Raw genomic sequence first — 7954 nt, forward strand, 5'->3', positions numbered from 1 at the left:
TAAGGAAAGCTATTGTAAAAGGAAGAATTTGCACCAATATGAATGGACTTAGAGGGACATATGTTGAATGAAATAAAACAGATGGAGAAAGACACTAGGATTTCATTCATCTGGTCTGTATAGAGAAACCTGTACACAGATAAATTAAATAAACCAAAACTAAACTTTTGGACTAAAAGACCAATTAGTAACCAATTAGTGATTACCAGCAGAGAAGAGGGAAGGGATGGCAAAATGGAGATAAAGGAAACAATTTGATGGTGAAGGGTGAGGTGGGTCTTTCGGTGGTGAAATTAAGGTGGTAGCGACTCATTATGATGTACCAAAACAGAGATGTGAAAACTATCAGGTTAAATTTCTGTAGTGAAAATTTAAAAAGGAAGGAGATTCGAGAAAAAAACAGCTGTATGATCTGTGGAGAGGCAGCCCTCATTCAAGATCTTATGAGTGAGAACCCTCCAACCGTTTCTTTATGAGTAAATCCTGGGAGTAAGAGGAGACTCTCAAGCTTCCCCAAAGTCAAACAGTGTGCTGGTTCCCTCAACACCAGACTTGGTCTATGCTAGATTCTTGCATCTTTGCTGGATGAGAAGTGAAGATTCTAAAAAGGTCAATATTTTCAATAGTGAGCACTAAACCCCAGAGGAAAAAATGATATTCATTCTCATCAAATAGAACATTTCCAAATAATAATAAGGTTTAGTATAACTGTTCAAACGGTTGAAACAGACGGCATGTTATAGAAATAAAGTATTGCATAGAGTTTCAAGTTTCAGTTTCATTAGACATACATGAATTTAAAACCAAATTGGTTAACAGAACAGAATGAAAACATTCTTGAGAACTTGCGTTTGAGATTCATTTCAGTTCTCACAACAGGAAGTGGAACCTGAAAATTGGTCTGTTTCAAAACAGTCTTATATGTGGCTTTTTCACAAGTTGAGTTACAAAAAAAAAAAGCCACCCCTCAGCCATTTATGAGACAGTATTTTCAAAAAAAAGAATTTGAGCTTATTCTAATAAATACCCATGGCCTCATGAGTTAATTTTTCTCATAAAAAATATCCCAAGCCTAATAAGACATCTTCTCATTGGGATCCTGTAGTTAAAACAGAATTAATGGACAGGTGAAATTTGCCTAATTTTATCCTAAAATTTGGGGTAACTTTGTTTTTTAATTTATGATATCATTTTTTTAATTAAGACACTATGAATTATAAAGTCATTCATAATTAAGTTTTAGTCATACTATGTTCCAGCACCAATTCCTACCACCAGGGTCAACTTTCTTCCACCAGTGTCCCTAGGTTCCTTCCTACCCACGCCGACAACCCACAATCCTTTATTGACAGGCTCATTTTAAAGTGGACTGGAGCAATAGCACAGCGGATAGGGCGTTTGCCTTGCACACAGCTGGCCCCAGTTCAATCCTTCTGTCCCTCTTAGAGAGCCCAGCAAGCTACCGAGAGTATTCAATATGCCAAAAACAGTAACAACAAGTCTCACAATGGAGACGTTACTGGTGCCCACTGGAGCAAATCCATGAACAAGGGGATAACAGTGCTACAGTGCTATGGTTGCTACATTTGGTTGCTGTGGTTTGGATCTGCTTCTCCCATTGTCAGTGATTGCAGTTTGAATATGGAGCTATTTCCTTTTTGTAGGATATCATTGGTTTGTCTTTTCTTCCTTGTCACAAAGAGTTTGGGTTTATCTGGTAATAGTCTCTAAACATTTTAAGACAACATTGGTATGTCCTGTTCTCCTTGCCACAAGGAGCTTAGGTATATCCGGTTACACCCATCAAAGTGCTCCCAAGTCACTCCCATTCCTTTGTCTATCTATAACCACTTCTCTATGCTCTCTTCCCCAACCAGTTAATCAGCTTTTCCCCCTAATCAGACTCTGTTAATTTGTAAGGTCAGACCTTTCTAGTATACTGAACTTGTATTGTAAGTTAATATTGCCTTTCTCCTCTCCTTGTGTCTTTTGAATAGTTTACTTTAAAACAATGTCCTTTTTGTATGGACAAAGAAAGACAGTTGTTAATATGCTTTTGTAACATGGGATTTAACTGGCTTCGAATATTATTCACTCCCAAGCATCTGCTTTCTTGACTTAAGCCTCAGCTGCCCTTACTTCCTAGCACCCCCAAAAGCAGGGTCCCAATGAGGGACAGGACGGACCCAGGGCAAGGTGAATTATGTGCTACCCTGGCATTGAGATGGGCCTGGCCAAAGTGCCTAATGCTTAACCATAAGTTAAGAGCTTGGTCATGGACAAATGCTGTCATGATCCAAAAGTAACGACTAGACCAGGGCCCTGGTAGGGATAGGAAAGACTAATCAGGCCTGAGCACTGTAGTCTGAGGTCAAAATTACCCCAAGAGAGAAATTCTATAAGTTTAATGCATCTCTTGCTATGTCCATACAAAATTATTAATATTATGAATACTTATATGTTAGTTGGACAAGGAGAGGAGAAACACCCCATGGGAATCCACTCTTGGGTATGTCATCCTGCTGAAAGAGAATCTGTCCTGGAAGCAGCATCCCCTGAGGAAAAGAAATTTACCCCTATTGATTGTGACCACACCTATGTGTAAGCCCTGACACCTCATGCTGGGGGATTTAAGGAGGCTGTAAGAGGGGGTTCGGGGAAGAAGCAGAGAGAGAGACGGGAGTGTATAGTGAGGAGATTGGGATAAACTGCAACTGAGACCAACCAGCCTGGCCCTCGTTCCTTCCTTCCTGTGCCTCATCATCGCCATCCACCTCCCCAGGGTGGGGAAGCGACTGGAGACTACCGAACGCGGGCGGCGGGAGAGATAGAGTGCCGCTGCCCTGTGCCCGGTGTGGTGTCCCCCTTTGTTTTTTTGTGTGTGTTTACACACTTTTTATTGTGGAAGGCTATTTTATGTCACCTTTTAGATGACCAAATAATTGTTTGGTCCCTAATCATTCAAAAGCACATGGAACAAAGCAAAAATTAAAAAGTCTCATATAGAGGTTCCACCATATGTGTCAAGTGGTGATTTTAACACCCAGTTACAAAGTAACTATTATATAGACTTTCTTTTTTAGTTGTTCAATCTCGCCGTAGAATTTGCCACATAATAACTGTCATCCCATTGCTCATTGATTTGTTTGAGAGGGCACCAGTAACGTCTCTCATTGAGAGACTAATTGTTACTATTTTTGGCATATCCAATACACACGGGTAGCTTGCCAGGCTCTGGCACGCGGGCTCGATACTCTCGGTAGCTTGCCGGGCTCTCCGAGAGGGGCGGAGGAATCGAACTCGGGTCAGCTGCATGAAAGGCGAACACCCAACCGCTGTGCTATTGCTCCAGCCCTACATATTAAATTTCACAGTGATGCAGGTTTTCATTATATCATACTTTGCAATGATCAAAGTCTTTAGCAAAATTATTTACTGATACAGTAGTAGATGGTCCAGCTTTGTAGTTCTGACCTGTTTTCTGTGGCATAAATCCTCACATTGTTAATTTCCAGCTATTAACACCTTAACAAGCAACCACAAAATATTCTGAATAGCTCATGTTTTCAAACATACTCATATTACCTCTCTCCCCAAATCCATGCTCCTCATGTAACTTTGGTCCTTCATCAATGCCTACTGGCTTGTATTTTTATTGTGCTTTACCCTTCATCAATTTTATATTCTTACATCGCACATAAAGGTAAAAATAATTATGAATTTTTTTGACCCAGTCAACGCTAGCACGCAACTCATAGACAGATTAAGGATGTATCTCTATAAATCTCTTTCTCTTCCTGGAAAATGAAACTCAACTCAAAAAGCATTGTATAACTGAGATTTAAACCTGAAAACTTTGTAACTTTCCACATGGTGACTCAATAAAAAATTTAAAAAATAAAAAAAAAATTTAAAAAAAAAGGGAACTTTTAAAAACTTTCACAGGAAGGGAGGCCTCCCAAGCAATGCTTAGTGGGTGCAGGGACCATTCCTTGTTGTAGATTCCAACAAGGCAGGTAATTAAATGCCAGGGTTCAAGGGTGTAGTATTGCTTAGGCTTCTGGTAACAGGGACCCAAGGGCTACACTGCGTGGACTATACAGTCTCAGAGCTCTACCTCGCAATGCTTCAAGGGCTTTATGGTGGAGAACCAAAGCCTTGCATCATCTTCCCAGATCAATTTTTAAACTTTTAATTACTAAAATCTTGCCTCTGGTTTTTTTAGAAACACTTGCTTATTTCAGAAAACTGTATCACTGTATCACTGTCATTCCCTTGTTTATCGATTTACTGGAGTGGGTGCTAGTAAGGTCTCCATTCATCCCAGCCTTGAGATTTTAGCAGCCTCTCCTTACTCATTTTTCTCAACGATTAGAGGCTCTTTTCAGGGTCAGGGGAATGAGACCTATTATTGTTACTGTATTTTGCATATTAAATACACCACGGGGAGCTTGCCAGGCTCTTCCATGCTTCAGAAAACTACCTACCTTAAATATCTAATAAGTTTATATGAAAAGAAAACATCTAGTAGTCAATAATAGATAATAGATATTCTAATAATCGTGGCAACAATGACCAGCTGGGAAATACATCTCTCTTTATCACTCTTGTTTTTGGTTTGAGTTTTGAGGCCACACTCAGAGGTGCTAATAGCTTATACCTGAAAATGCTTGGAGAACCATACGTGGTGCCAGGGATGAAACTGGGGTTGATCATAGACAAAACAAGCACCTTTAGCCCTGCATTATCTCTTCCTGTTAAAAATTTATATTACATTTTAGGTATATTGAGCAATTTTAATTTTATTGCATTAAATTTAATTTTATTGCAAGCAGGTAGGGTGTTTGCCTTGCACCTACCGACCTGGGTTTGATTCCTCCGTCCCTCTCTGAGAGTCCAGCAAGCTGCTGAGAGTATCCCGCCTGCATGGCAGAGCCTGACAAGCTCCCCATGGTGTATTTGATATGCCAAGAACGGTAACAATAAGTCTCAATGGAGGCGTTACTGATGCCCACTTGAGCAAATCGATGAGCAACGTGATGACAGTGATACAGTGATACAGTGAAAATTATTACATTTACCACTAGGTCCACCAAAGTTCTGGTGATGAACGACCACCATCTTTAATTACCTCTGTAGGAAGTATATTTAAAATTTGTTCACCACTTGCCTTGTTCTGAATTTCTCACAAATACCTGAATTGAGTTTTTATACTTATGGCTCAGGTGCTATTAATATCCTTCCATTATAGAAGAGGAACTGGAAGTTCAATATTCCCCCAAAGTCACAGAAGCAACTGTTAACATTTATATATCCACTTTAAGAATAAATTTCACAAAGTAGATGACATTCATGGTTTTTTTCTTGAAATCACTGGTATGAAAGAGGATGGAAAAGAAAGCAAAAGCCAGAATTTGACGGGAAGCTTAGTATAGCGGCACTTTTTGCATATAAAAGAGGTCTGTCATCCTCAAATAATTTGAAATATAGAACTGTCTTTTAATTTTCTGTTATTAGAAACACATACTTCTAGTCAAATTACTCTTGCATTTTGGTAAGTTTTTTAAAATCTTTGTTGAATTTTCCCCCATATAAACATGATATATGAAATGACCTTAGTTTATAAGAACTGTCACTGTATCACTGTCATCCCATTGATCATAGATTTGCTCAAGCGGGTGCCAGTAACATCTCCATTCGTCCTAGCCCTGAGATATTAGCAGCCTCTCTTTACTTGTTCTTCCCAGCGATGCCACACTGGAGGCTCTTTCAGGGTAAGAGGAATGAGACCCATCATTATTACTGTATTTGGCATATCAAATACGCCAACGAGATCTTGCCAGGCTCTGCCATATGGGCAGGATGCTCTCGGTACCTTGCCAGGTTCTCAGAGATAGAACTAGGCTATAAGCACTGAGGATGTATAGGTGAACACTGAGGAAGTGTAGCTTATAAGAACAAAATAATTAAGTCATAAGAGTTTTAAAAAATAAATAAAATGAAAGAGGTTGAAGAAAAAAGAATGAGAAGTAGGAAAGGCATGAAAGGCAGAGGAGATAAAGGTAGCTGGCAGTTGTTATCCTGACTGATAATTTCCGATTGTCTTTGTCATAGTGGTCCCTTCTCTACCCTAGCTCCCCTCCACCCATCACCACATGTGGCAAGCTTCCAACCGTGGACCATTCCTACCGGGCCTTGTTTCCACTGCCCTTGTGTATTAGTCTCATACTATGGTTTTTTCACATCCCACAAGTGAGTTCAATCATTTTATATCTGCCCCTCTCCCTTTGACTAATTTTATTCAGCATGATAGTCTCCATGTTCATCCATTTATATGTGAATTTCCGAATTCTTTTTTTCCTCGTGGTTGTACAGTATTCCATGGTGTACATGTACAATAGTTTCAATAACATTATGAAAATTCATTCAAACCGTTTAAAAGTCATCTGTTTGGGGGCACTCAGGGTGTTTCCAGATTGCGGCTATTGAGAACAGTGCTGCAATGAACACAGAACACTGGACAGGAACTCAGTGCTAAAGTAGGTATAGGGACAATATACATGATAACCTTTCACTATCTTATTGCAAACCATAATGCACAAAAGGAAAGAGAGGGATGGGTGATGAAACATTGTATGACTGAAACCCAATCATGAGCAACTTTGTAACTAAGTATCTCACAGTGATTCAGTTTTAAAAAATAAGCCACTAGCTTACATTTGTTTAGAAATAGAATTTTCTATCTATGGTGTATGTCCCAAACATAAAAGAATATTTGAGTAACAATAAATTAATACAAATAGGAAAAATGTAGCTGGCAGAAAGGATGGAAAGAAGAGAGGAGGACTGGGGAGGGTGACACAAAAGAGGAAGAAGATACAGAGTAAAAAGGGTAGAGGGGAACCTGGGGCCAGAGCCATAGTACAGTGTGTAGGGTATTTGCCTCATACACGGCTAACCTGGGTTCGATCCCCAGCATCCCGTATGGTCCCCCAAGCACCACCAGGAATAATTCCTGAGTACAGAGCCAGGAGTAACCCCTGAGCATCACTAGGTGTGACCCAAAGAGAAAAAGAAAAGAAAAGAAAAAAGGGAAATTCTGGCATTTCAGCTTAAATAACTGAATAGATGGCAGCAACACAGAAAACACAGTTGGAAATACATATATTCAACACCAAGCATCTTGAGTTTAAGGTATATATGAGTCATGTAAGTGGAAATGCTCAGTATGTTTATTCAAGAGTCTCCAGATTGGAAGAAAATCTTGACAAGCGATGTAAAATTAGAAACCATCAGAGTGTAAAGGACAGAAGCCTTGATTTGGGGTGAAATCCTCAGTGAGTGTATATAACGACCAAGGGCTAAAGTCAGCACCTGAAAGACCAAACTGTCACTCAGAAACAATAGAAGATACTATCCATGAGACTGGACAGAACTACCCGTGAAGAACTCAAATCAGGATCAGGTTATCTTAAAAAGGAGGGAGACGTTCAAGAGAAATGCAAGTCCTAGAGATCAGAAACTTCAAAATACACTGAGGAAAATATAGGTAGAATGCTTCAAACTTTGGACCTGAAAGCCATCTTCAATGATGCAATACTTCTATAAAAGGCATGGACTACATAAAATTAAAGAGTTACTTCAAGGAAAAAGAAACATGGGCTAAAACTAAAAGACAGGTAACTGAAAGGGGGGGAATACATTAAACACATCAGATAAAGTGTTGATATCCAGTATATATAAAGGACTCATAAAAATCAATTAAAAATTCAAAAACTCTATCAAGAAATGGTGAGAGGAAAGGAACAGACACTTCTGAGAGAGAAGACTAGTGGATGGCCAGTTAGCACATGAAAAAGTGCTCATCATCACTTATTATTAGAGACATCCAAATCAAGACAACAATCAGATACCATCTCAGACCAGTGAGAACTATACATGTCAAAAATAGAAT

This window comes from Sorex araneus, chromosome 4, assembly GCF_027595985.1.
Source record: "Sorex araneus isolate mSorAra2 chromosome 4, mSorAra2.pri, whole genome shotgun sequence".
In the NCBI taxonomy this organism is placed as follows: domain Eukaryota; kingdom Metazoa; phylum Chordata; class Mammalia; order Eulipotyphla; family Soricidae; genus Sorex; species Sorex araneus.